The sequence below is a fragment of the Delphinapterus leucas genome, chromosome 19 (genome assembly GCF_059928025.1).
Source record: "Delphinapterus leucas isolate spDelLeu-1000000601 "Yukka" chromosome 19, BTC_Dleu_Yukka2, whole genome shotgun sequence".
NCBI lineage: Eukaryota > Metazoa > Chordata > Mammalia > Artiodactyla > Monodontidae > Delphinapterus > Delphinapterus leucas.
Window position 1 is genome coordinate 28,328,815 of NC_143147.1, and position 22,406 is coordinate 28,351,220.

Here is a 22,406-nt window from a genome sequence, read left to right on the forward strand (position 1 = left end):
GCCCGCCCTCGGCTGGGAGGGGGTGGCCAAACCCTCCGCCTCCGCCACCGCCCGGTACCCGAGACCTCCGTTCCCCCTGCCTGGGCGGGCGACGGGGTCCTGCCGGGGCGGGCTGACCGCCAGGCTGGCGGTGAGGCGCAAGCGCCAGCGAAAGTGGGCCTCAAGAGGCAGCCCGCCGTCCCCGTCCCGTCTACGGCCATACCACCCTGAACGCGCCCGATCTCGTCTGATCTCGGAAGCTAAGCAGGGTCGGGCCTGGTTAGTACTTGGATGGGAGACCGCCTGGGAATACCGGGTGCTGTAGGCTTTTTGCCTCCCGCTCCGCCTTCTCCTTGAACTCGCCCGCGGGCGGTGGCCGCCGGCTCCGCCCGCGCCGGGGTTCCGCTGCAGGCCCCGCCTCCTCAGGCCCCTCGCACCACGGCGCGCGCGCCGGAGGGGGCGCTCCCCGCCGGTCCGGCCCGCCAGGCGGCCAGAAGGCGGCCCTGGAAGGCAGCCGCACCCCAGATGCCCCCGGGGTGCCTGGCCCGGACCCAGGCTCCGCCGCGGGCCCGGTTGCCGTGCCTTCGGCCAGCGAGCCCGTCGACCTGCACTTGGCCGCTCCCACCGGCGCCCCGCCCCGGGGCCGCCACCTGTGTGCCGGTGGGTGTGTCCCTCCACAGCTCCCTCCGGCAAAAGCCCCGCCCCCGCCGTGTCGCCGCCGCGGCCGGGTGCGGGAGCGGGATCGAGGGCAGGGGCCGCTTCCCCGGGCCTGCCGGCCGCCAGGGGCGGGCTCCTGAGCTCGGCGGGTGGTGTGCGGGCAAGGGTGGCCTCGCCGGGGCTGAGGGGCCGTGGCGACACGATGGTGGCTCCCAGTGGCTTCGGGCCAGCTGCTGTCGGGCAGGAGGGCCGGCCCGGGCTGCGGCCGGGCGGCGCTTAGCGCCGCGTGGGCGGGCAGGGGCGATGCCCAAGGGACCGTGGGCCCCGGGCCCTGAAGCCTCCGGGGCCACGTCCCTGTGAGCGACGGGCGGGATCTTGGCGGGGCGCCAAGCGCCGAAGGGTTCGCTGGGTCACGCCCGCCCTCGGCTGGGAGGGGGTGGCCAAACCCTCCGCCTCCGCCACCGCCCGGTACCCGAGACCTCCGTTCCCCCTGCCTGGGCGGGCGACGGGGTCCTGCCGGGGCGGGCTGACCGCCAGGCTGTCGGTGAGGCGCAAGCGCCAGCGAAAGTGGGCCTCAAGAGGCAGCCCGCCGTCCCCGCCCCCGTCTACGGCCATACCACCCTGAACGCGCCCGATCTCGTCTGATCTCGGAAGCTTAAGCAGGGTCGGGCCTGGTTAGTACTTGGATGGGAGACCGCCTGGGAATACCGGGTGCTGTAGGCTTTTTGCCTCCCGCTCCGCCTTCTCCTTTACTCGCCCGCGGGCGGTGGCCGCCGGCTCCGCCCGCGCCGGGGCCCCGCTGCAGGCCCCTCCTCCTCAGGCCCCTCCCACCACGGCGCACGCGCCGGAGGGGGCGCTCCCCGCCGGCCCGGCCCGCCAGGCGGCCAGAAGGCGGCCCTGGAAGGCAGCCGCACCCCAGACGCCCCCAGGGTGCCTGGCCCGGACCCAGGCTCCGCCGCGGGCCCGGTTGCCGTCCCTTCGGCCAGCGAGCCCCTCGACCTGCACCTGGCCGCCCCCTCCGGCGCCCCGCCCCGGGGCCGCCACCTGTGTGCCGGTGGGTGTGTCCCTCCACAGCTCCCTCCGGCAAAAGCCCCGCCCCCCGCCGTGTCGCCGCCGCGGCCGGGTGCGGGAGCGGGATCGAGGGCAGGGGCCGCTTCCCCGGGCCTGCCGGCCGCCAGGGGCGGGCTCCTGAGCTCGGCGTGTGGTGTGCGGGCAAGGGTGGCCTCGCCGGGGCTGAGGGGCCGTGGCGACACGATGGTGGCTCCCAGTGGTTTCGGGCCAGCTGCTGTCGGGCAGGAGGGCCGCCCCGGGCTGCGGCTGGGCGGCGCCTAGCGCCGCGTGGGCGGGCAGGGGCGATGCCCAAGGGACCGCGGGCCCCGGGCCCTGAAGCCTCCGGGGCCACGTCCCTGTGAGCGACGGGCCGGATCTTCGGCGGGGCGCCAAGCGCCGAAGGGTTCGCTGGGTCACGCCCGCCCTCGGCTGGGAGGGGGTGGCCAAACCCTCCGCCTCCGCCACCGCCCGGTACCCGAGATCTCCGTTCCCCCTGCCTGGGCGGGCGACGGGGTCCTGCCGGGGCGGGCTGACCGCCAGGCTGGCGGTGAGGCGCAAGCGCCAGCGAAAGTGGGCCTCAAGAGGCAGCCCGCCGTCCCCGTCCCGTCTACGGCCATACCACCCTGAACGCGCCCGATCTCGTCTGATCTCGGAAGCTAAGCAGGGTCGGGCCTGGTTAGTACTTGGATGGGAGACCGCCTGGGAATACCGGGTGCTGTAGGCTTTTTGCCTCCCGCTCCGCCTTCTCCTTTAACTCGCCCGCGGGCGGTGGCCGCCGGCTCCGCCCGCGCCGGGGCCCCGCTGCAGGCCCCGCCTCCTCAGGCCCCTCCCAACACGGCGCGCGCGCCGGAGGGGGCGCTCCCCGCTGGCCCGGCCCGCCAGGCGGCCAGAAGGCGGCCCTGGAAGGCAGCCGCACCCCAGACGCCCCCGGGGTGCCTGGCCCGGACCCAGGCTCCGCCGCGGGCCCGGTTGCCGTCCCTTCGGCCAGCGAGCCCCTCGACCTGCACCTGGCCGCCCCCACCGGCGCCCCGCCCCGGGGCCGCCACCTGTGTGCCGGTGGGTGTGTCCCTCCACAGCTCCCTCCGGCAAAAGCCCCGCCCCCCGCCGTGTCGCAGCCGCGGCCGGGTGCGGGAGCGGGATCGAGGGCAGGGGCCGCTTCCCCGGGCCTGCCGGCCGCCAGGGGCGGGCTCCTGAGCTCGGCGGGTGGTGTGCGGGCAAGGGTGGCCTCGCCGGGGCTGAGGGGCCGTGGCGACACGATGGTGGCTCCCAGTGGTTTCGGGCCAGCTGCTGTCGGGCAGGAGGGCCGGCCCGGGCTGCGGCTGGGCGGCGCCTAGCGCCGCGTGGGCGGGCAGGGGCGATGCCCAAGGGACCGCGGGCCCCGGGCCCTGAAGCCTCCGGGGCCACGTCCCTGTGAGCGACGGGCCGGATCTTGGGCGGGGCGCCAAGCGCCGAAAGGTTCGCTGGGTCACGCCCGCCCTCGGCTGGGAGGGGGTGGCCAAACCCTCCGCCTCCGCCACCGCCCGGTACCCGAGACCTCCGTTCCCCCTGCCTGGGCGGGCGACGGGGTCCTGCCGGGGCGGGCTGACCGCCAGGCTGGCGGTGAGGCGCAAGCGCCAGCGAAAGTGGGCCTCAAGAGGCAGCCCGCCGTCCCCGTCCCGTCTACGGCCATACCACCCTGAACGCGCCCGATCTCGTCTGATCTCGGAAGCTAAGCAGGGTCGGGCCTGGTTAGTACTTGGATGGGAGACCGCCTGGGAATACCGGGTGCTGTAGGCTTTTTGCCTCCCGCTCCGCCTTCTCCTTGAACTCGCCCGCGGGCGGTGGCCGCCGGCTCCGCCCGCGCCGGGGCTCCGCTGCAGGCCCCGCCTCCTCAGGCCCCTCGCACCACGGCGCGCGCGCCAGAGGGGGCGCTCCCCGCCGGCCCGGCCCGCCAGGCGGCCAGAAGGCGGCCCTGGAAGGCAGCCGCACCCCAGACGCCCCCGGGGTGCCTGGCCCGGACCCAGGCTCCGCCGCGGGCCCGGTTGCCGTCCCTTCGGCCAGCGAGCCCCTCGACCTGCACCTGGCCGCCCCCACCGGCGCCCCGCCCCGGGGCCGCCACCTGTGTGCCGGTGGGTGTGTCCCTCCACAGCTCCCTCCGGCAAAAGCCCCGCCCCCCGCCGTGTCGCCGCCGCGGCCGGGTGCGGGAGCGGGATCGAGGGCCGGGGCCGCTTCCCTGGGCCTGCCGGCCGCCAGGGGCGGGCTACTGAGCCCGGCGGGTGGTGTGCGGGCAAGGGTGGCCTCGCCGGGGCTGAGGGGCCGTGGCGACACGATGGTGGCTCCCAGTGGCTTCGGGCCAGCTGCTGTCGGGCAGGAGGGCCGGCCCGGGCTGCGGCTGGGCGGCGCCTAGCGCCGCGTGGGCGGGCAGGGGCGATGCCCAAGGGACCGCGGGCCCCGGGCCCTGAAGCCTCCGGGGCCACGTCCCTGTGAGCGACGGGCCGGATCTTGGGCGGGGCGCCAAGCGCCGAAGGGTTCGCTGGGTCACGCCCGCCCTCAGCTGGGAGGGGGTGGCCAAATCCTCCGCCTCCGCCACCGCCCGGTACCCGAGACCTCCGTTCCCCCTGCCTGGGCGGGCGACGGGGTCCTGCCGGGGCGGGCTGACCGCCAGGCTGGCGGTGAGGCGCAAGCGCCAGCGAAAGTGGGCCTCAAGAGGCAGCCCGCCGTCCCCGTCCCGTCTACGGCCATACCACCCTGAACGCGCCCGATCTCGTCTGATCTCGGAAGCTAAGCAGGGTCGGGCCTGGTTAGTACTTGGATGGGAGACCGCCTGTGAATACCGGGTGCTGTAGGCTTTTTGCCTCCCGCTCCGCCTTCTCCTTTAACTCGCCCGCGGGCGGTGGCCGCCGGCTCCGCCCGCGCCGGGGCCCCGCTGCAGGCCCCGCCTCCTCAGGCCCCTCCCACCACGGCGCGCGCGCCGGAGGGGGCGCTCCCCGCCGGCCCGGCCCGCCAGGCGGCCAGAAGGCGGCCCTGGAAGGCAGCCGCACCCCAGACGCCCCCGGGGTGCCTGGCCCGGACCCAGGCTCCGCCGCGGGCCCGGTTGCCGTCCCTTCGGCCAGCGAGCCCCTCGACCTGCACCTGGCCGCCCCCACCGGCGCCCCGCCCCGGGGCCGCCACCTGTGTGCCGGTGGGTGTGTCCCTCCACAGCTCCCTCCGGCAAAAGCCCCGCCCCCCGCCGTGTCGCAGCCGCGGCCGGGTGCGGGAGCGGGATCGAGGGCAGGGGCCGCTTCCCCGGGCCTGCCGGCCGCCAGGGGCGGGCTCCTGAGCTCGGCGGGTGGTGTGCGGGCAAGGGTGGCCTCGCCGGGGCTGAGGGGCCGTGGCGACACGATGGTGGCTCCCAGTGGTTTCGGGCCAGCTGCTGTCGGGCAGGAGGGCCGGCCCGGGCTGCGGCTGGGCGGCGCCTAGCGCCGCGTGGGCGAGCAGGGGCGATGCCCAAGGGACCGCGGGCCCCGGGCCCTGAAGCCTCCGGGGCCACGTCCCTGTGAGCGACGGGCCGGATCTTGGGCGGGGCGCCAAGCGCCGAAAGGTTCGCTGGGTCACGCCCGCCCTCGGCTGGGAGGGGGTGGCCAAACCCTCCGCCTCCGCCACCGCCCGGTACCCGAGACCTCCGTTCCCCCTGCCTGGGCGGGCGACGGGGTCCTGCCGGGGCGGGCTGACCGCCAGGCTGGCGGTGAGGCGCAAGCGCCAGCGAAAGTGGGCCTCAAGAGGCAGCCCGCCGTCCCCGTCCCGTCTACGGCCATACCACCCTGAACGCGCCCGATCTCGTCTGATCTCGGAAGCTAAGCAGGGTCGGGCCTGGTTAGTACTTGGATGGGAGACCGCCTGGGAATACCGGGTGCTGTAGGCTTTTTGCCTCCCGCTCCGCCTTCTCCTTGAACTCGCCCGCGGGCGGTGGCCGCCGGCTCCGCCCGCGCCGGGGCTCCGCTGCAGGCCCCGCCTCCTCAGGCCCCTCGCACCACGGCGCGCGCGCCAGAGGGGGCGCTCCCCGCCGGCCCGGCCCGCCAGGCGGCCAGAAGGCGGCCCTGGAAGGCAGCCGCACCCCAGACGCCCCCGGGGTGCCTGGCCCGGACCCAGGCTCCGCCGCGGGCCCGGTTGCCGTCCCTTCGGCCAGCGAGCCCCTCGACCTGCACCTGGCCGCCCCCACCGGCGCCCCGCCCCGGGGCCGCCACCTGTGTGCCGGTGGGTGTGTCCCTCCACAGCTCCCTCCGGCAAAAGCCCCGCCCCCCGCCGTGTCGCCGCCGCGGCCGGGTGCGGGAGCGGGATCGAGGGCCGGGGCCGCTTCCCTGGGCCTGCCGGCCGCCAGGGGCGGGCTACTGAGCCCGGCGGGTGGTGTGCGGGCAAGGGTGGCCTCGCCGGGGCTGAGGGGCCGTGGCGACACGATGGTGGCTCCCAGTGGCTTCGGGCCAGCTGCTGTCGGGCAGGAGGGCCGGCCCGGGCTGCGGCTGGGCGGCGCCTAGCGCCGCGTGGGCGGGCAGGGGCGATGCCCAAGGGACCGCGGGCCCCGGGCCCTGAAGCCTCCGGGGCCACGTCCCTGTGAGCGACGGGCCGGATCTTGGGCGGGGCGCCAAGCGCCGAAGGGTTCGCTGGGTCACGCCCGCCCTCAGCTGGGAGGGGGTGGCCAAATCCTCCGCCTCCGCCACCGCCCGGTACCCGAGACCTCCGTTCCCCCTGCCTGGGCGGGCGACGGGGTCCTGCCGGGGCGGGCTGACCGCCAGGCTGGCGGTGAGGCGCAAGCGCCAGCGAAAGTGGGCCTCAAGAGGCAGCCCGCCGTCCCCGTCCCGTCTACGGCCATACCACCCTGAACGCGCCCGATCTCGTCTGATCTCGGAAGCTAAGCAGGGTCGGGCCTGGTTAGTACTTGGATGGGAGACCGCCTGTGAATACCGGGTGCTGTAGGCTTTTTGCCTCCCGCTCCGCCTTCTCCTTTAACTCGCCCGCGGGCGGTGGCCGCCGGCTCCGCCCGCGCCGGGGCCCCGCTGCAGGCCCCTCCTCCTCTGGCCCCTCCCACCACGGCGCGCGCGCCGGAGGGGGCGCTCCCCGCCGGCCCGGCCCGCCAGGCGGCCAGAAGGCGGCCCTGGAAGGCAGCCGCACCCCAGACGCCCCCAGGGTGCCTGGCCCGGACCCAGGCTCCGCCGCGGGCCCGGTTGCCGTCCCTTCGGCCAGCGAGCCCCTCGACCTGCACCTGGCCGCCCCCACCGGCGCCCCGCCCCGGGGCCGCCACCTGTGTGCCGGTGGGTGTGTCCCTCCACAGCTCCCTCCGGCAAAAGCCCCGCCCCCCGCCGTGTCGCCGCCGCGGCCGGGTGCGGGAGCGGGATCGAGGGCAGGGGCCGCTTCCCCGGGCCTGCCGGCCGCCAGGGGCGGGCTCCTGAGCTCGGCGGGTGGTGTGCGGGCAAGGGTGGCCTCGCCGGGGCTGAGGGGCCGTGGCGACACGATGGTGGCTCCCAGTGGCTTCGGGCCAGCTGCTGTCGGGCAGGAGGGCCGGCCCGGGCTGCGGCTGGGCGGCGCCTAGCGCCGCGTGGGCGGGCAGGGGCGATGCCCAAGGGACCGCGGGCCCCGGGCCCTGAAGCCTCCGGGGCCACGTCCCTGTGAGCGACGGGCCGGATCTTGGGCGGGGCGCCAAGCGCCGAAGGGTTCGCTGGGTCACGCCCGCCCTCGGCTGGGAGGGGGTGGCCAAACCCTCCGCCTCCGCCACCGCCCGGTACCCGAGACCTCCGTTCCCCCTGCCTGGGCGGGCGACGGGGTCCTGCCGGGGCGGGCTGACCGCCAGGCTGGCGGTGAGGCGCAAGCGCCAGCGAAAGTGGGCCTCAAGAGGCAGCCCGCCGTCCCCGCCCCCGTCTACGGCCATACCACCCTGAACGCGCCCGATCTCGTCTGATCTCGGAAGCTTAAGCAGGGTCGGGCCTGGTTAGTACTTGGATGGGAGACCGCCTGGGAATACCGGGTGCTGTAGGCTTTTTGCCTCCCGCTCCGCCTTCTCCTTTACTCGCCCGCGGGCGGTGGCCGCCGGCTCCGCCCGCGCCGGGGCCCCGCTGCAGGCCCCTCCTCCTCAGGCCCCTCCCACCACGGCGCACGCGCCGGAGGGGGCGCTCCCCGCCGGCCCGGCCCGCCAGGCGGCCAGAAGGCGGCCCTGGAAGGCAGCCGCACCCCAGACGCCCCCAGGGTGCCTGGCCCGGACCCAGGCTCCGCCGCGGGCCCGGTTGCCGTCCCTTCGGCCAGCGAGCCCCTCGACCTGCACCTGGCCGCCCCCACCGGCGCCCCGCCCCGGGGCCGCCACCTGTGTGCCGGTGGGTGTGTCCCTCCACAGCTCCCTCCGGCAAAAGCCCCGCCCCCCGCCGTGTCGCCGCCGCGGCCGGGTGCGGGAGCGGGATCGAGGGCAGGGGCCGCTTCCCCGGGCCTGCCGGCCGCCAGGGGCGGGCTCCTGAGCTCGTCGGGTGGTGTGCGGGCAAGGGTGGCCTCGCCGGGGTTGAGGGGCCGTGGCGACACGCTGGTGGCTCCCAGTGGTTTCGGGCCAGCTGCTGTCGGGCAGGAGGGCCGGCCCGGGCTGCGGCTGGGCGGCGCCTAGCGCCGCGTGGGTGGGCAGGGGCGATGCCCAAGGGACCGCGGGCCCCGGGCCCTGAAGCCTCTGGGGCCACGTCCCTGTGAGCGACGGGCCGGATCTTGGGCGGGGCGCCAAGCGCCGAAGGGTTCGCTGGGTCACGCCCGCCCTCGGCTGGGAGGGGGTGGCCAAACCCTCCGCCTCCGCCACCGACCGGTACCCGAGACCTCCGTTCCCCCTGCCTGGGCGGGCGACGGGGTCCTGCCGGGGCGGGCTGACCGCCAGGCTGGCGGTGAGGCGCAAGCGCCAGCGAAAGTGGGCCTCAAGAGGCAGCCCGCCGTCCCCGTCCCGTCTACGGCCATACCACCCTGAACGCGCCCGATCTCGTCTGATCTCGGAAGCTAAGCAGGGTCGGGCCTGGTTAGTACTTGGATGGGAGACCGCCTGGGAATACCGGGTGCTGTAGGCTTTTTGCCTCCCGCTCCGCCTTCTCCTTTAACTCGCCCGCGGGCGGTGGCCGCCGGCTCCGCCCGCGCCGGGGCCCCGCTGCAGGCCCCGCCTCCTCAGGCCCCTCCCACCACGGCGCGCGCGCCGGAGGGGGCGCTCCCCTCCGGCCCGGCCCGCCAGGGGGCCAGAAGGCGGCCCTGGAAGGCAGCCGCACCCCAGACGCCCCCGGGGTGCCTGGCCCGGACCCAGGCTCCGCCGCGGGCCCGGTTGCCGTCCCTTCGGCCAGCGAGCCCCTCGACCTGCACCTGGCCGCCCCCACCGGCGCCCCGCCCCGGGGCCGCCACCTGTGTGCCGGTGGGTGTGTCCCTCCACAGCTCCCTCCGGCAAAAGCCCCGCCCCCCGCCGTGTCGCCGCCGCGGCCGGGTGCGGGAGCGGGATCGAGGGCAGGGGCCGCTTCCCCGGGCCTGCCGGCCGCCAGGGGCGGGCTCCTGAGCTCGTCGGGTGGTGTGCGGGCAAGGGTGGCCTCGCCGGGGCTGAGGGGCCGTGGCGACACGATGGTGGCTCCCAGTGGTTTCGGGCCAGCTGCTGTCGGGCAGGAGGGCCGGCCCGGGCTGCGGCTGGGCGGCGCCTAGCGCCGCGTGGGCGGGCAGGGGCGATGCCCAAGGGACCGCGGGCCCCGGGCCCTGAAGCCTCCGGGGCCACGTCCCTGTGAGCGACGGGCCGGATCTTGGGCGGGGCGCCAAGCGCCGAAGGGTTCGCTGGGTCACGCCCGCCCTCGGCTGGGAGGGGGTGGCCAAACCCTCCGCCTCCGCCACCGCCCGGTACCCGAGACCTCCGTTCCCCCTGCCTGGGCGGGCGACGGGGTCCTGCCGGGGCGGGCTGACCGCCAGGCTGGCGGTGAGGCGCAAGCGCCAGCGAAAGTGGGCCTCAAGAGGCAGCCCGCCGTCCCCGTCCCGTCTACGGCCATACCACCCTGAACGCGCCCGATCTCGTCTGATCTCGGAAGCTAAGCAGGGTCGGGCCTGGTTAGTACTTGGATGGGAGACCGCCTGGGAATACCGGGTGCTGTAGGCTTTTTGCCTCCCGCACCGCCTTCTCCTTTAACTCGCCCGCGGGCGGGGGCCGCCGGCTCCGCCCGCGCCGGGGCCCCGCTGCAGGCCCCGCCTCCTCAGGCCCCTCCCACCACGGCGCGCGCACCGGAGGGGGCGCTCCCCGCCGGCCCGGCCCGCCAGGGGGCCAGAAGGCGGCCCTGGAAGGCAGCCGCACCCCAGACGCCCCCGGGGTGCCTGGCCCGGACCCAGGCTCCGCCGCGGGCCCGGTTGCCGTGCCTTCGGCCAGCGAGCCCGTCGACCTGCACCTGGCCGCCCCCACCGGCGCCCCGCCCCGGGGCCGCCACCTGTGTTCCGGTGGGTGTGTCCCTCCACAGCTCCCTCCGGCAAAAGCCCCGCCCCCGCCGTGTCGCCGCCGCGGCCGTGTGCGGGAGCGGGATCGAGGGCAGGGGCCGCTTCCCCGGGCCTGCCGGCCGCCAGGGGCGGGCTCCTGAGCTCGGCGGGTGGTGTGCGGGCAAGGGTGGCCTCGCCGGGGCTGAGGGGCCGTGGCGACACGATGGTGGCTCCCAGTGGCTTCGGGCCAGCTGCTGTCGGGCAGGAGGGTCGGCCCGGGATGCGGCCGGGCGGCGCCTAGCGCCGCGTGGTCGGGCAGGGGCGATGCCCAAGGGACCGCGGGCCCCGGGCCCTGAAGCCTCCGGGGCCACGTCCCTGTGAGCGACGGGCCGGATCTTGGGCGGGGCGCCAAGCGCCGAAGGGTTCGCTGGGTCACGCCCGCCCTCGGCTGGGAGGGGGTGGCCAAACCCTCCGCCTCCGCCACCGCCCGGTACCCGAGACCTCCGTTCCCCCTGCCTGGGCGGGCGACGGGGTCCTGCCGGGGCGGGCTGACCGCCAGGCTGGCGGTGAGGCGCAAGCGCCAGCGAAAGTGGGCCTCAAGAGGCAGCCCGCCGTCCCCGTCCCGTCTACGGCCATACCACCCTGAACGCGCCCGATCTCGTCTGATCTCGGAAGCTAAGCAGGGTCGGGCCTGGTTAGTACTTGGATGGGAGACCGCCTGTGAATACCGGGTGCTGTAGGCTTTTTGCCTCCCGCTCCGCCTTCTCCTTGAACTCGCCCGCGGGCGCTGGCCGCCGGCTCCGCCCGCGCCGGGGCTCCGCTGCAGGCCCCGCCTCCTCAGGGCCCTCGCACAACGGCGCGCGCGCCGGAGGGGGCGCTCCCCGCCGGCCCGGCCCGCCAGGCGGCCAGAAGGCGGCCCTGGAAGGCAGCCGCACCCCAGACGCCCCCGGGGTGCCTGGCCCGGACCCAGGCTCCGCCGCGGGCCCGGTTGCCGTCCCTTCGGCCAGCGAGCCCCTCGACCTGCACCTGGCCGCCCCCACCGGCGCCCCGCCCCGGGGCCGCCACCTGTGTGCCGGTGGGTGTGTCCCTCCACAGCTCCCTCCGGCAAAAGCCCCGCCCCCCGCCGTGTCGCCGCCGCGGCCAGGTGCGGGAGCGGGATCCAGGGCAGGGGCCGCTTCCCCGGGCCTGCCGGCCGCCAGGGGCGGGCTCCTGAGCTCGGCGGGTGGTGTGCGGGCAAGGGTGGCCTCGCCGGGGCTGAGGGGCCGTGGCGACACGATGGTGGCTCCCAGTGGCTTCGGGCCAGCTGCTGTCGGGCAGGAGGGCCGGCCCGGGCTGCGGCCGGGCGGCGCCTAGCGCCGCGTGGGCGGGCAGGGGCGATGCCCAAGGGACCGCGGGCCCCGGGCCCTGAAGCCTCCGGGGCCACGTCCCTGTGAGCGACGGGCGGGATCTTGGCGGGGCGCCAAGCGCCGAAGGGTTCGCTGGGTCACGCCCGCCCTCGGCTGGGAGGGGGTGGCCAAACCCTCCGCCTCCGCCACCGCCCGGTACCCGAGACCTCCGTTCCCCCTGCCTGGGCGGGCGACGGGGTCCTGCCGGGGCGGGCTGACCGCCAGGCTGGCGGTGAGGCGCAAGCGCCAGCGAAAGTGGGCCTCAAGAGGCAGCCCGCCGTCCCCGCCCCCGTGTACGGCCATACCACCCTGAACGCGCCCGATCTCGTCTGATCTCGGAAGCTAAGCAGGGTCGGGCCTGGTTAGTACTTGGATGGGAGAACGCCTGGGAATACCGGGTGCTGTAGGCTTTTTGCCTCCGGCTCCGCCTTCTCCTTTACTCTCCCGCGGGCGGTGGCCGCCGGCTCCGCCCGCGCCGGGGCCCCGCTGCAGGCCCCTCCTCCTCAGGCCCCTCCCACCACGGCGCGAGCGACGGAGGGGGCGCTCCCCGCCGGCCCGGGCGGCCAGGCGGCCAGAAGGCGGCCCTGGAAGGCAGCCGCACCCCAGACGCCCCCGGGGTGCCTGGCCCGGACCCAGGCTCCGCCGCGGGCCCGGTTGCCGTCCCTTCGGCCAGCGAGCCCCTCGACCTGCACCTGGCCGCCCCCCCGGCGCCCCGCCCCGGGGCCGCCACCTGTGTGCCGGTGGGTGTGTCCCTCCACAGCTCCCTCCGGCAAAAGCCCCGCCCCCGCCGTGTCGCCGCCGCGGCCGTGTGCGGGAGCGGGATCGAGGGCAGGGGCCGCTTCCCCGGGCCTGCCGGCCGCCAGGGGCGGGCTCCTGAGCTCGGCGGGTGGTGTGCGGGCAAGGGTGGCCTCGCCGGGGCTGAGGGGCCGTGGCGACACGATGGTGGCTCCCAGTGGCTTCGGGCCAGCTGCTGTCGGGCAGGAGGGTCGGCCCGGGATGCGGCCGGGCGGCGCCTAGCGCCGCGTGGTCGGGCAGGGGCGATGCCCAAGGGACCGCGGGCCCCGGGCCCTGAAGCCTCCGGGGCCACGTCCCTGTGAGCGACGGGCCGGATCTTGGGCGGGGCGCCAAGCGCCGAAGGGTTCGCTGGGTCACGCCCGCCCTCGGCTGGGAGGGGGTGGCCAAACCCTCCGCCTCCGCCACCGCCCGGTACCCGAGACCTCCGTTCCCCCTGCCTGGGCGGGCGACGGGGTCCTGCCGGGGCGGGCTGACCGCCAGGCTGGCGGTGAGGCGCAAGCGCCAGCGAAAGTGGGCCTCAAGAGGCAGCCCGCCGTCCCCGTCCCGTCTACGGCCATACCACCCTGAACGCGCCCGATCTCGTCTGATCTCGGAAGCTAAGCAGGGTCGGGCCTGGTTAGTACTTGGATGGGAGACCGCCTGGGAATACGGGGTGCTGTAGGCTTTTTGCCTCCCGCTCCGCCTTCTCCTTTAACTCGCCCGCGGGCGGTGGCCGCCGGCTCCGCCCGCGCCGGGGCCCCGCTGCAGGCCCCGCCTCCTCAGGCCCCTCCCACAACGGCGCGCGCGCCGGAGGGGGCGCTCCCCGCCGGCCCGGCCCGCCAGGGGGCCAGAAGGCGGCCCTGGAATGCAGCCGCACCCCAGACGCCCCCGGGGTGCCTGGCCCGGACCCAGGCTCCGCCGCGGGCCCGGTTGCCGTGCCTTCGGCCAGCGAGCCCGTCGACCTGCACCTGGCAGCCCCCTCCGGCGCCCCGCCCCGGGGCCGCCACCTGTGTGCCGGTGGGTGTGTCCCTCCACAGCTCCCTCCGGCAAAAGCCCCGCCCCCGCCGTGTCGCCGCCGCGGCCGTGTGCGGGAGCGGGATCGAGGGCAGGGGCCGCTTCCCCGGGCCTGCCGGCCGCCAGGGGCGGGCTCCTGAGCTCGGCGGGTGGTGTGCGGGCAAGGGTGGCCTCGCCGGGGCTGTGGGGCCGTGGCGACACGATGGTGGCTCCCAGTGGCTTCGGGCCAGCTGCTGTCGGGCAGGAGGGCCGGCCCGGGATGCGGCCGGGCGGTGCCTAGCGCCGCGTGGTCGGGCAGGGGCGATGCCCAAGGGACCGCGGGCCCCGGGCCCTGAAGCCTCCGGGGCCACGTCCCTGTGAGCGACGGGCCGGATCTTGGGCGGGGCGCCAAGCGCCGAAGGGTTCGCTGGGTCACGCCCGCCCTCGGCTGGGAGGGGGTGGCCAAACCCTCCGCCTCCGCCACCGCCCGGTACCCGAGACCTCCGTTCCCCCTGCCTGGGCGGGCGACGGGGTCCTGCCGGGGCGGGCTGACCGCCAGGCTGGCGGTGAGGCGCAAGCGCCAGCGAAAGTGGGCCTCAAGAGGCAGCCCGCCGTCCCCGTCCCGTCTACGGCCATACCACCCTGAACGCGCCCGATCTCGTCTGATCTCGGAAGCTAAGCAGGGTCGGGCCTGGTTAGTACTTGGATGGGAGACCGCCTGTGAATACCGGGTGCTGTAGGCTTTTTGCCTCCCGCTCCGCCTTCTCCTTGAACTCGCCCGCGGGCGCTGGCCGGCGGCTCCGCCCGCGCCGGGGCTCCGCTGCAGGCCCCGCCTCCTCAGGGCCCTCGCACAACGGCGCGCGCGCCAGAGGGGGCGCTCCCCGCCGGCCCGGCCCGCCAGGCGGCCAGAAGGCGGCCCTGGAAGGCAGCCGCACCCCAGACGCCCCCGGGGTGCCTGGCCCGGACCCAGGCTCCGCCGCGGGCCCGGTTGCCGTCCCTTCGGCCAGCGAGCCCCTCGACCTGCACCTGGCCGCCCCCACCGGCGCCCCGCCCCGGGGCCGCCACCTGTGTGCCGGTGGGTGTGTCCCTCCACAGCTCCCTCCGGCAAAAGCCCCGCCCCCCGCCGTGTCGCCGCCGCGGCCAGGTGCGGGAGCGGGATCCAGGGCAGGGGCCGCTTCCCCGGGCCTGCCGGCCGCCAGGGGCGGGCTCCTGAGCTCGGCGGGTGGTGTGCGGGCAAGGGTGGCCTCGCCGGGGCTGAGGGGCCGTGGCGACACGATGGTGGCTCCCAGTGGCTTCGGGCCAGCTGCTGTCGGGCAGGAGGGCCGGCCCGGGCTGCGGCCGGGCGGCGCCTAGCGCCGCGTGGGCGGGCAGGGGCGATGCCCAAGGGACCGCGGGCCCCGGGCCCTGAAGCCTCCGGGGCCACGTCCCTGTGAGCGACGGGCGGGATCTTGGCGGGGCGCCAAGCGCCGAAGGGTTCGCTGGGTCACGCCCGCCCTCGGCTGGGAGGGGGTGGCCAAACCCTCCGCCTCCGCCACCGCCCGGTACCCGAGACCTCCGTTCCCCCTGCCTGGGCGGGCGACGGGGTCCTGCCGGGGCGGGCTGACCGCCAGGCTGGCGGTGAGGCGCAAGCGCCAGCGAAAGTGGGCCTCAAGAGGCAGCCCGCCGTCCCCGCCCCCGTGTACGGCCATACCACCCTGAACGCGCCCGATCTCGTCTGATCTCGGAAGCTAAGCAGGGTCGGGCCTGGTTAGTACTTGGATGGGAGAACGCCTGGGAATACCGGGTGCTGTAGGCTTTTTGCCTCCGGCTCCGCCTTCTCCTTTACTCTCCCGCGGGCGGTGGCCGCCGGCTCCGCCCGCGCCGGGGCCCCGCTGCAGGCCCCTCCTCCTCAGGCCCCTCCCACCACGGCGCGAGCGACGGAGGGGGCGCTCCCCGCCGGCCCGGGCGGCCAGGCGGCCAGAAGGCGGCCCTGGAAGGCAGCCGCACCCCAGACGCCCCCGGGGTGCCTGGCCCGGACCCAGGCTCCGCCGCGGGCCCGGTTGCCGTCCCTTCGGCCAGCGAGCCCCTCGACCTGCACCTGGCCGCCCCCCCGGCGCCCCGCCCCGGGGCCGCCACCTGTGTTCCGGTGGGTGTGTCCCTCCACAGCTCCCTCCGGCAAAAGCCCCGCCCCCGCCGTGTCGCCGCCGCGGCCGTGTGCGGGAGCGGGATCGAGGGCAGGGGCCGCTTCCCCGGGCCTGCCGGCCGCCAGGGGCGGGCTCCTGAGCTCGGCGGGTGGTGTGCGGGCAAGGGTGGCCTCGCCGGGGCTGAGGGGCCGTGGCGACACGATGGTGGCTCCCAGTGGCTTCGGGCCAGCTGCTGTCGGGCAGGAGGGTCGGCCCGGGATGCGGCCGGGCGGCGCCTAGCGCCGCGTGGTCGGGCAGGGGCGATGCCCAAGGGACCGCGGGCCCCGGGCCCTGAAGCCTCCGGGGCCACGTCCCTGTGAGCGACGGGCCGGATCTTGGGCGGGGCGCCAAGCGCCGAAGGGTTCGCTGGGTCACGCCCGCTCTCGGCTGGGAGGGGGTGGCCAAACCCTCCGCCTCCGCCACCGCCCGGTACCCGAGACCTCCGTTCCCCCTGCCTGGGCGGGCGACGGGGTCCTGCCGGGGCGGGCTGACCGCCAGGCTGGCGGTGAGGCGCAAGCGCCAGCGAAAGTGGGCCTCAAGAGGCAGCCCGCCGTCCCCGTCCCGTCTACGGCCATACCACCCTGAACGCGCCCGATCTCGTCTGATCTCGGAAGCTAAGCAGGGTCGGGCCTGGTTAGTACTTGGATGGGAGACCGCCTGGGAATACGGGGTGCTGTAGGCTTTTTGCCTCCCGCTCCGCCTTCTCCTTTAACTCGCCCGCGGGCGGTGGCCGCCGGCTCCGCCCGCGCCGGGGCCCCGCTGCAGGCCCCGCCTCCTCAGGCCCCTCCCACCACGGCGCGCGCGCCGGAGGGGGCGCTCCCCGCCGGCCCGGCCCGCCAGGGGGCCAGAAGGCGGCCCTGGAATGCAGCCGCACCCCAGACGCCCCCGGGGTGCCTGGCCCGGACCCAGGCTCCGCCGCGGGCCCGGTTGCCGTGCCTTCGGCCAGCGAGCCCGTCGACCTGCACCTGGCAGCCCCCTCCGGCGCCCCGCCCCGGGGCCGCCACCTGTGTGCCGGTGGGTGTGTCCCTCCACAGCTCCCTCCGGCAAAAGCCCCGCCCCCGCCGTGTCGCCGCCGCGGCCGTGTGCGGGAGCGGGATCGAGGGCAGGGGCCGCTTCCCCGGGCCTGCCGGCCGCCAGGGGCGGGCTCCTGAGCTCGGCGGGTGGTGTGCGGGCAAGGGTGGCCTCGCCGGGGCTGTGGGGCCGTGGCGACACGATGGTGGCTCCCAGTGGCTTCGGGCCAGCTGCTGTCGGGCAGGAGGGCCGGCCCGGGATGCGGCCGGGCGGTGCCTAGCGCCGCGTGGTCGGGCAGGGGCGATGCCCAAGGGACCGCGGGCCCCGGGCCCTGAAGCCTCCGGGGCCACGTCCCTGTGAGCGACGGGCCGGATCTTGGGCGGGGCGCCAAGCGCCGAAGGGTTCGCTGGGTCACGCCCGCCCTCGGCTGGGAGGGGGTGGCCAAACCCTCCGCCTCCGCCACCGCCCGGTACCCGAGACCTCCGTTCCCCCTGCCTGGGCGGGCGACGGGGTCCTGCCGGGGCGGGCTGACCGCCAGGCTGGCGGTGAGGCGCAAGCGCCAGCGAAAGTGGGCCTCAAGAGGCAGCCCGCCGTCCCCGTCCCGTCTACGGCCATACCACCCTGAACGCGCCCGATCTCGTCTGATCTCGGAAGCTAAGCAGGGTCGGGCCTGGTTAGTACTTGGATGGGAGACCGCCTGTGAATACCGGGTGCTGTAGGCTTTTTGCCTCCCGCTCCGCCTTCTCCTTGAACTCGCCCGCGGGCGCTGGCCGCCGGCTCCGCCCGCGCCGGGGCTCCGCTGCAGGCCCCGCCTCCTCAGGGCCCTCGCACAAAGGCGCGCGCGCCGGAGGGGGCGCTCCCCGCCGGCCCGGCCCGCCAGGCGGCCAGAAGGCGGCCCTGGAAGGCAGCCGCACCCCAGACGCCCCCGGGGTGCCTGGCCCGGACCCAGGCTCCGCCGCGGGCCCGGTTGCCGTCCCTTCGGCCAGCGAGCCCCTCGACCTGCACCTGGCCGCCCCCACCGGCGCCCCGCCCCGGGGCCGCCACCTGTGTGCCGGTGGGTGTGTCCCTCCACAGCTCCCTCCGGCAAAAGCCCCGCCCCCCGCCGTGTCGCCGCCGCGGCCAGGTGCGGGAGCGGGATCCAGGGCAGGGGCCGCTTCCCCGGGCCTGCCGGCCGCCAGGGGCGGGCTCCTGAGCTCGGCGGGTGGTGTGCGGGCAAGGGTGGCCTCGCCGGGGCTGAGGGGCCGTGGCGACACGATGGTGGCTCCCAGTGGCTTCGGGCCAGCTGCTGTCGGGCAGGAGGGCCGGCCCGGGCTGCGGCCGGGCGGCGCCTAGCGCCGCGTGGGCGGGCAGGGGCGATGCCCAAGGGACCGCGGGCCCCGGGCCCTGAAGCCTCCGGGGCCACGTCCCTGTGAGCGACGGGCGGGATCTTGGCGGGGCGCCAAGCGCCGAAGGGTTCGCTGGGTCACGCCCGCCCTCGGCTGGGAGGGGGTGGCCAAACCCTCCGCCTCCGCCACCGCCCGGTACCCGAGACCTCCGTTCCCCCTGCCTGGGCGGGCGACGGGGTCCTGCCGGGGCGGGCTGACCGCCAGGCTGGCGGTGAGGCGCAAGCGCCAGCGAAAGTGGGCCTCAAGAGGCAGCCCGCCGTCCCCGCCCCCGTGTACGGCCATACCACCCTGAACGCGCCCGATCTCGTCTGATCTCGGAAGCTAAGCAGGGTCGGGCCTGGTTAGTACTTGGATGGGAGAACGCCTGGGAATACCGGGTGCTGTAGGCTTTTTGCCTCCGGCTCCGCCTTCTCCTTTACTCTCCCGCGGGCGGTGGCCGCCGGCTCCGCCCGCGCCGGGGCCCCGCTGCAGGCCCCTCCTCCTCAGGCCCCTCCCACCACGGCGCGAGCGACGGAGGGGGCGCTCCCCGCCGGCCCGGGCGGCCAGGCGGCCAGAAGGCGGCCCTGGAAGGCAGCCGCACCCCAGACGCCCCCGGGGTGCCTGGCCCGGACCCAGGCTCCGCCGCGGGCCCGGTTGCCGTCCCTTCGGCCAGCGAGCCCCTCGACCTGCACCTGGCCGCCCCCCCGGCGCCCCGCCCCGGGGCCGCCACCTGTGTGCCGGTGGGTGTGTCCCTCCACAGCTCCCTCCGGCAAAAGCCCCGCCCCCTGCCGTGTCGCCGCCGCGGCCGGGTGCGGGAGCGGGATCGAGGGCAGGGGCCGCTTCCCCGGGCCTGCCGGCCGCCAGGGGCGGGCTCCTGAGCTCGGCGGGTGGTGTGCGGGCAAGGGTGGCCTCGTCGGGGCTGAGGGGCCGTGGCGACACGATGGTGGCTCCCAGTGGCTTCGGGCCAGCTGCTGTCGGGCAGGAGGGCCGGCCCGGGCTGCGGCTGGGCGGCGCCTAGCGCCGCGTGGGCGGGCAGGGGCGATGCCCAAGGGACCGCGGGCCCCGGGCCCTGAAGCCTCCGGGGCCACGTCCCTGTGAGCGACGGGCCGGATCTTGGGCGGGGCGCCAAGCGCCGAAGGGTTCGCTGGGTCACGTCCGCCCTCGGCTGGGAGGGGGTGGCCAAACCCTCCGCCTCCGCCACCGCCCGGTACCCGAGACCTCCGTTCCCCCTGCCTGGGCGGGCGACGGGGTCCTGCCGGGGCGGGCTGACCGCCAGGCTGGCGGTGAGGCGCAAGCGCCAGGGAAAGTGGGCCTCAAGAGGCAGCCCGCCGTCCCCGTCCCGTCTACGGCCATACCACCCTGAACGCGCCCGATCTCGTCTGATCTCGGAAGCTAAGCAGGGTCGGGCCTGGTTAGTACTTGGATGGGAGACCGCCTGGGAATACCGGGTGCTGTAGGCTTTTTGCCTCCCGCTCCGCCTTCTCCTTTAACTCGCCCGCGGGCGGTGGCCGCCGGCTCCGCCCGCGCCGGGGCCCCGCTGCAGGCCCCGCCTCCTCAGGCCCCTCCCACCACGGCGCGCGCGCCGGAGGGGGCGCTCCCCGCCGGCCCGGCCCGCCAGGCGGCCAGAAGGCGGCCCTGGAAGGCAGCCGCACCCCAGACGCCCCCGGGGTGCCTGGCCCGGACCCAGGCTCCGCCGCGGGCCCGGTTGCCGTCCCTTCGGCCAGCGAGCCCCTCGACCTGCACCTGGCCGCCCCCCCGGCGCCCCGCCCCGGGGCCGCCACCTGTGTGCCGGTGGGTGTGTCCCTCCACAGCTCCCTCCGGCAAAAGCCCCGCCCCCTGCCGTGTCGCCGCCGCGGCCGGGTGCGGGAGCGGGATCGAGGGCAGGGGCCGCTTCCCCGGGCCTGCCGGCCGCCAGGGGCGGGCTCCTGAGCTCGGCGGGTGGTGTGCGGGCAAGGGTGGCCTCGTCGGGGCTGAGGGGCCGTGGCGACACGATGGTGGCTCCCAGTGGCTTCGGGCCAGCTGCTGTCGGGCAGGAGGGCCGGCCCGGGCTGCGGCTGGGCGGCGCCTAGCGCCGCGTGGGCGGGCAGGGGCGATGCCCAAGGGACCGCGGGCCCCGGGCCCTGAAGCCTCCGGGGCCACGTCCCTGTGAGCGACGGGCCGGATCTTGGGCGGGGCGCCAAGCGCCGAAGGGTTCGCTGGGTCACGTCCGCCCTCGGCTGGGAGGGGGTGGCCAAACCCTCCGCCTCCGCCACCGCCCGGTACCCGAGACCTCCGTTCCCCCTGCCTGGGCGGGCGACGGGGTCCTGCCGGGGCGGGCTGACCGCCAGGCTGGCGGTGAGGCGCAAGCGCCAGGGAAAGTGGGCCTCAAGAGGCAGCCCGCCGTCCCCGTCCCGTCTACGGCCATACCACCCTGAACGCGCCCGATCTCGTCTGATCTCGGAAGCTAAGCAGGGTCGGGCCTGGTTAGTACTTGGATGGGAGACCGCCTGGGAATACCGGGTGCTGTAGGCTTTTTGCCTCCCGCTCCGCCTTCTCCTTTAACTCGCCCGCGGGCGGTGGCCGCCGGCTCCGCCCGCGCCGGGGCCCCGCTGCAGGCCCCGCCTCCTCAGGCCCCTCCCACCACGGCGCGCGCGCCGGAGGGGGCGCTCCCCGCCGGCCCGGCCCGCCAGGCGGCCAGAAGGCGGCCCTGGAAGGCAGCCGCACCCCAGACGCCCCCGGGGTGCCTGGCCCGGACCCAGGCTCCGCCGCGGGCCCGGTTGCCGTCCCTTCGGCCAGCGAGCCCCTCGACCTGCACCTGGCCGCCCCCACCGGCGCCCCGCCCCGGGGCCGCCACCTGTGTGCCGGTGGGTGTGTCCCTCCACAGCTCCCTCCGGCAAAAGCCCCGCCCCCGCCGTGTCGCCGCCGCTGCCGGGTGCGGGAGCGGGATCGAGGGCAGGGGCCGGTTCCCCGGGCCTGCCGGCCGCCAGGGGCGGGCTCCTGAGCTCGGCGGGTGGTGTGCGGGCAAGGGTGGCCTCGCCGGGGCTGAGGGGCCGTTGCGATACGATGGTGGCTCCCAGTGGCTTCGGGCCAGCTGCTGTCGGGCAGGAGGGCCGGCCCGGGCTGCGGATGGGCGGCGCCTAGCGCCGCGTGGGCGGGCAGGGGCGATGCCCAAGGGACCGCGGGCCCCGGGCCCTGAAGCCTCCGGGGCCACGTCCCTGTGAGCGACGGGCCGGATCTTGGGCGGGGCGCCAAGCGCCGAAGGGTTCGCTGGGTCACGCCCGCCCTCGGCTGGGAGGGGGTGGCCAAACCCTCCGCCTCCGCCACCGCCCGGTACCCGAGACCTCCGTTCCCCCTGCCTGGGCGGGCGACGGGGTCCTGCCGGGGCGGGCTGACCGCCAGGCTGGCAGTGAGGCGCAAGCGCCAGCGAAAGTGGGCCTCAAGGGGCAGCCCGCCGTCCCCGCCCCTGTCTACGGCCATACTACCCTGAACGCGCCCGATCTCGTCTGATCTTGGAAGCTAAGCAGGGTCGGGCCTGGTTAGTACTTGGATGGGAGACCGCCTGGGAATACCGGGTGCTGTAGGCATTTTGCCTCCCGCTCCGCCTTCTCCTTTAACTCGCCCGCGGGCGGTGGCCGCCGGCTCCGCCCGCGCCGGGGCCCCGCTGCAGGCCCCGCCTCCTCAGGCCACTCCCACCACGGCGCGCGCGCCGGAGGGGGCGCTCCCCGCCGGCCCGGCCTGCCAGGCGGCCAGAAGGCGGCCCTGGAAGGCAGCCGCACCCCAGACGCCCCCGGGGTGCCTGGCCCGGACCCAGGCTCCGCCGCGGGCCCGGTTGCCGTCCCTTCGGCCAGCGAGCCCGTCGACCTGCACCTGGCCGCCCCCACCGGCGCCCCGCCACGGGGCCGCCACCTGTTTGCCGGTGGGTGTGTCCCTCCACAGCTCCCTCCGGCAAAAGCCCCGCCCCCCGCCGTGTCGCCGCCGCTGCCGGGTGCGGGAGCGGGATCGAGGGCAGGGGCCGCTTCCCCGGGCCTGCCGGCCGCCAGGGGCGGGCTCCTGATCTCGGCGGGTGGTGTGCGGGCAAGGGTGGCCTCGCCGGGGCTGAGGGGCCGTGGCGACACGATGGTGGCTCCCAGTGGCTTCGGGCCAGCTGCTGTCGGGCAGGAGGGCCGGCCCGGGCTGCGGCTGGGCGGCGCCTAGCGCCGCGTGGGCGGGCCGGGGCGATGCCCAAGGGACCGCGGGCCCCGGGCACTGAAGCCTCCGGGGCCACGTCCATGTGAGCGACGGGCCGGATCTTGGGCGGGGCGCCAAGCGCGGAAGGGTTCGCTGGGTCACGCCCGCCCTCGGCTGGGAGGGGGTGGCCAAACCCTCCGCCTCCGCCACCGCCCGGTACCCGAGACCTCCGTTCCCCCTGCCTGGGCGGGCGACGGGGTCCTGCCGGGGCGGGCTGACCGCCAGGCTGGCGGTGAGGCGCAAGCGCCAGCGAAAGTGGGCCTCAAGAGGCAGCCCGCCGTCCCCACCCCCGTCTACGGCCATACCACCCTGAACGCGCCCGATCTCGTCTGATCTCGGAAGCTAAGCAGGGTCGGGCCTGGTTAGTACTTGGATGGGAGACCGCCTGGGAATACCGGGTGCTGTAGGCTTTTTGCCTCCCGCTCCGC

The 22,406-nt window shown here is 76.8% G+C and overlaps 22 non-coding genes across 22 annotated transcripts; all 22 read left to right on the forward strand.

Moving 5' to 3' along the window:
- The first annotated feature begins 188 nt into the window (after window positions 1-188).
- LOC149745017 (5S ribosomal RNA) lies at window positions 189-307 on the forward strand. Its single transcript, XR_016390571.1, has one exon. It is a non-coding gene; the product is annotated as a 5S ribosomal RNA (ribosomal RNA).
- A 932-nt stretch (window positions 308-1,239) lies between these two features.
- On the forward strand, window positions 1,240-1,359 carry LOC149745018 (5S ribosomal RNA). The gene has a single exon (XR_016390285.1). It is a non-coding gene; the product is annotated as a 5S ribosomal RNA (ribosomal RNA).
- Window positions 1,360-2,291: 932 nt separating this feature from the next.
- Window positions 2,292-2,410, forward strand: LOC149745019 (5S ribosomal RNA). Its single transcript, XR_016390572.1, has one exon. It is a non-coding gene; the product is annotated as a 5S ribosomal RNA (ribosomal RNA).
- Window positions 2,411-3,343: 933 nt separating this feature from the next.
- On the forward strand, window positions 3,344-3,462 carry LOC149745020 (5S ribosomal RNA). The gene has a single exon (XR_016390574.1). It is a non-coding gene; the product is annotated as a 5S ribosomal RNA (ribosomal RNA).
- Window positions 3,463-4,395: 933 nt separating this feature from the next.
- On the forward strand, window positions 4,396-4,514 carry LOC149745021 (5S ribosomal RNA). The gene has a single exon (XR_016389687.1). It is a non-coding gene; the product is annotated as a 5S ribosomal RNA (ribosomal RNA).
- Window positions 4,515-5,447: 933 nt separating this feature from the next.
- LOC149745022 (5S ribosomal RNA) lies at window positions 5,448-5,566 on the forward strand. The gene has a single exon (XR_016390575.1). It is a non-coding gene; the product is annotated as a 5S ribosomal RNA (ribosomal RNA).
- A 933-nt stretch (window positions 5,567-6,499) lies between these two features.
- Window positions 6,500-6,618, forward strand: LOC149745023 (5S ribosomal RNA). Its single transcript, XR_016389688.1, has one exon. It is a non-coding gene; the product is annotated as a 5S ribosomal RNA (ribosomal RNA).
- A 934-nt stretch (window positions 6,619-7,552) lies between these two features.
- LOC149745024 (5S ribosomal RNA) lies at window positions 7,553-7,672 on the forward strand. The gene has a single exon (XR_016390286.1). It is a non-coding gene; the product is annotated as a 5S ribosomal RNA (ribosomal RNA).
- Window positions 7,673-8,604: 932 nt separating this feature from the next.
- LOC149745025 (5S ribosomal RNA) lies at window positions 8,605-8,723 on the forward strand. The gene has a single exon (XR_016390576.1). It is a non-coding gene; the product is annotated as a 5S ribosomal RNA (ribosomal RNA).
- Window positions 8,724-9,656: 933 nt separating this feature from the next.
- LOC149745026 (5S ribosomal RNA) lies at window positions 9,657-9,775 on the forward strand. Its single transcript, XR_016390577.1, has one exon. It is a non-coding gene; the product is annotated as a 5S ribosomal RNA (ribosomal RNA).
- Window positions 9,776-10,707: 932 nt separating this feature from the next.
- LOC149745027 (5S ribosomal RNA) lies at window positions 10,708-10,826 on the forward strand. Its single transcript, XR_016389689.1, has one exon. It is a non-coding gene; the product is annotated as a 5S ribosomal RNA (ribosomal RNA).
- A 933-nt stretch (window positions 10,827-11,759) lies between these two features.
- Window positions 11,760-11,878, forward strand: LOC149745028 (5S ribosomal RNA). Its single transcript, XR_016390389.1, has one exon. It is a non-coding gene; the product is annotated as a 5S ribosomal RNA (ribosomal RNA).
- Window positions 11,879-12,808: 930 nt separating this feature from the next.
- On the forward strand, window positions 12,809-12,927 carry LOC149745029 (5S ribosomal RNA). Its single transcript, XR_016390104.1, has one exon. It is a non-coding gene; the product is annotated as a 5S ribosomal RNA (ribosomal RNA).
- A 932-nt stretch (window positions 12,928-13,859) lies between these two features.
- LOC149745030 (5S ribosomal RNA) lies at window positions 13,860-13,978 on the forward strand. The gene has a single exon (XR_016389690.1). It is a non-coding gene; the product is annotated as a 5S ribosomal RNA (ribosomal RNA).
- Window positions 13,979-14,911: 933 nt separating this feature from the next.
- Window positions 14,912-15,030, forward strand: LOC149745031 (5S ribosomal RNA). The gene has a single exon (XR_016390390.1). It is a non-coding gene; the product is annotated as a 5S ribosomal RNA (ribosomal RNA).
- A 930-nt stretch (window positions 15,031-15,960) lies between these two features.
- On the forward strand, window positions 15,961-16,079 carry LOC149745032 (5S ribosomal RNA). Its single transcript, XR_016390107.1, has one exon. It is a non-coding gene; the product is annotated as a 5S ribosomal RNA (ribosomal RNA).
- A 932-nt stretch (window positions 16,080-17,011) lies between these two features.
- LOC149745033 (5S ribosomal RNA) lies at window positions 17,012-17,130 on the forward strand. The gene has a single exon (XR_016389691.1). It is a non-coding gene; the product is annotated as a 5S ribosomal RNA (ribosomal RNA).
- Window positions 17,131-18,063: 933 nt separating this feature from the next.
- On the forward strand, window positions 18,064-18,182 carry LOC149745034 (5S ribosomal RNA). The gene has a single exon (XR_016390391.1). It is a non-coding gene; the product is annotated as a 5S ribosomal RNA (ribosomal RNA).
- Window positions 18,183-19,113: 931 nt separating this feature from the next.
- LOC149745035 (5S ribosomal RNA) lies at window positions 19,114-19,232 on the forward strand. The gene has a single exon (XR_016390578.1). It is a non-coding gene; the product is annotated as a 5S ribosomal RNA (ribosomal RNA).
- Window positions 19,233-20,164: 932 nt separating this feature from the next.
- Window positions 20,165-20,283, forward strand: LOC149745036 (5S ribosomal RNA). Its single transcript, XR_016390579.1, has one exon. It is a non-coding gene; the product is annotated as a 5S ribosomal RNA (ribosomal RNA).
- Window positions 20,284-21,216: 933 nt separating this feature from the next.
- Window positions 21,217-21,335, forward strand: LOC149745037 (5S ribosomal RNA). Its single transcript, XR_016390244.1, has one exon. It is a non-coding gene; the product is annotated as a 5S ribosomal RNA (ribosomal RNA).
- Window positions 21,336-22,269: 934 nt separating this feature from the next.
- LOC149745038 (5S ribosomal RNA) lies at window positions 22,270-22,388 on the forward strand. The gene has a single exon (XR_016390580.1). It is a non-coding gene; the product is annotated as a 5S ribosomal RNA (ribosomal RNA).
- Window positions 22,389-22,406: the final 18 nt, after the last annotated feature.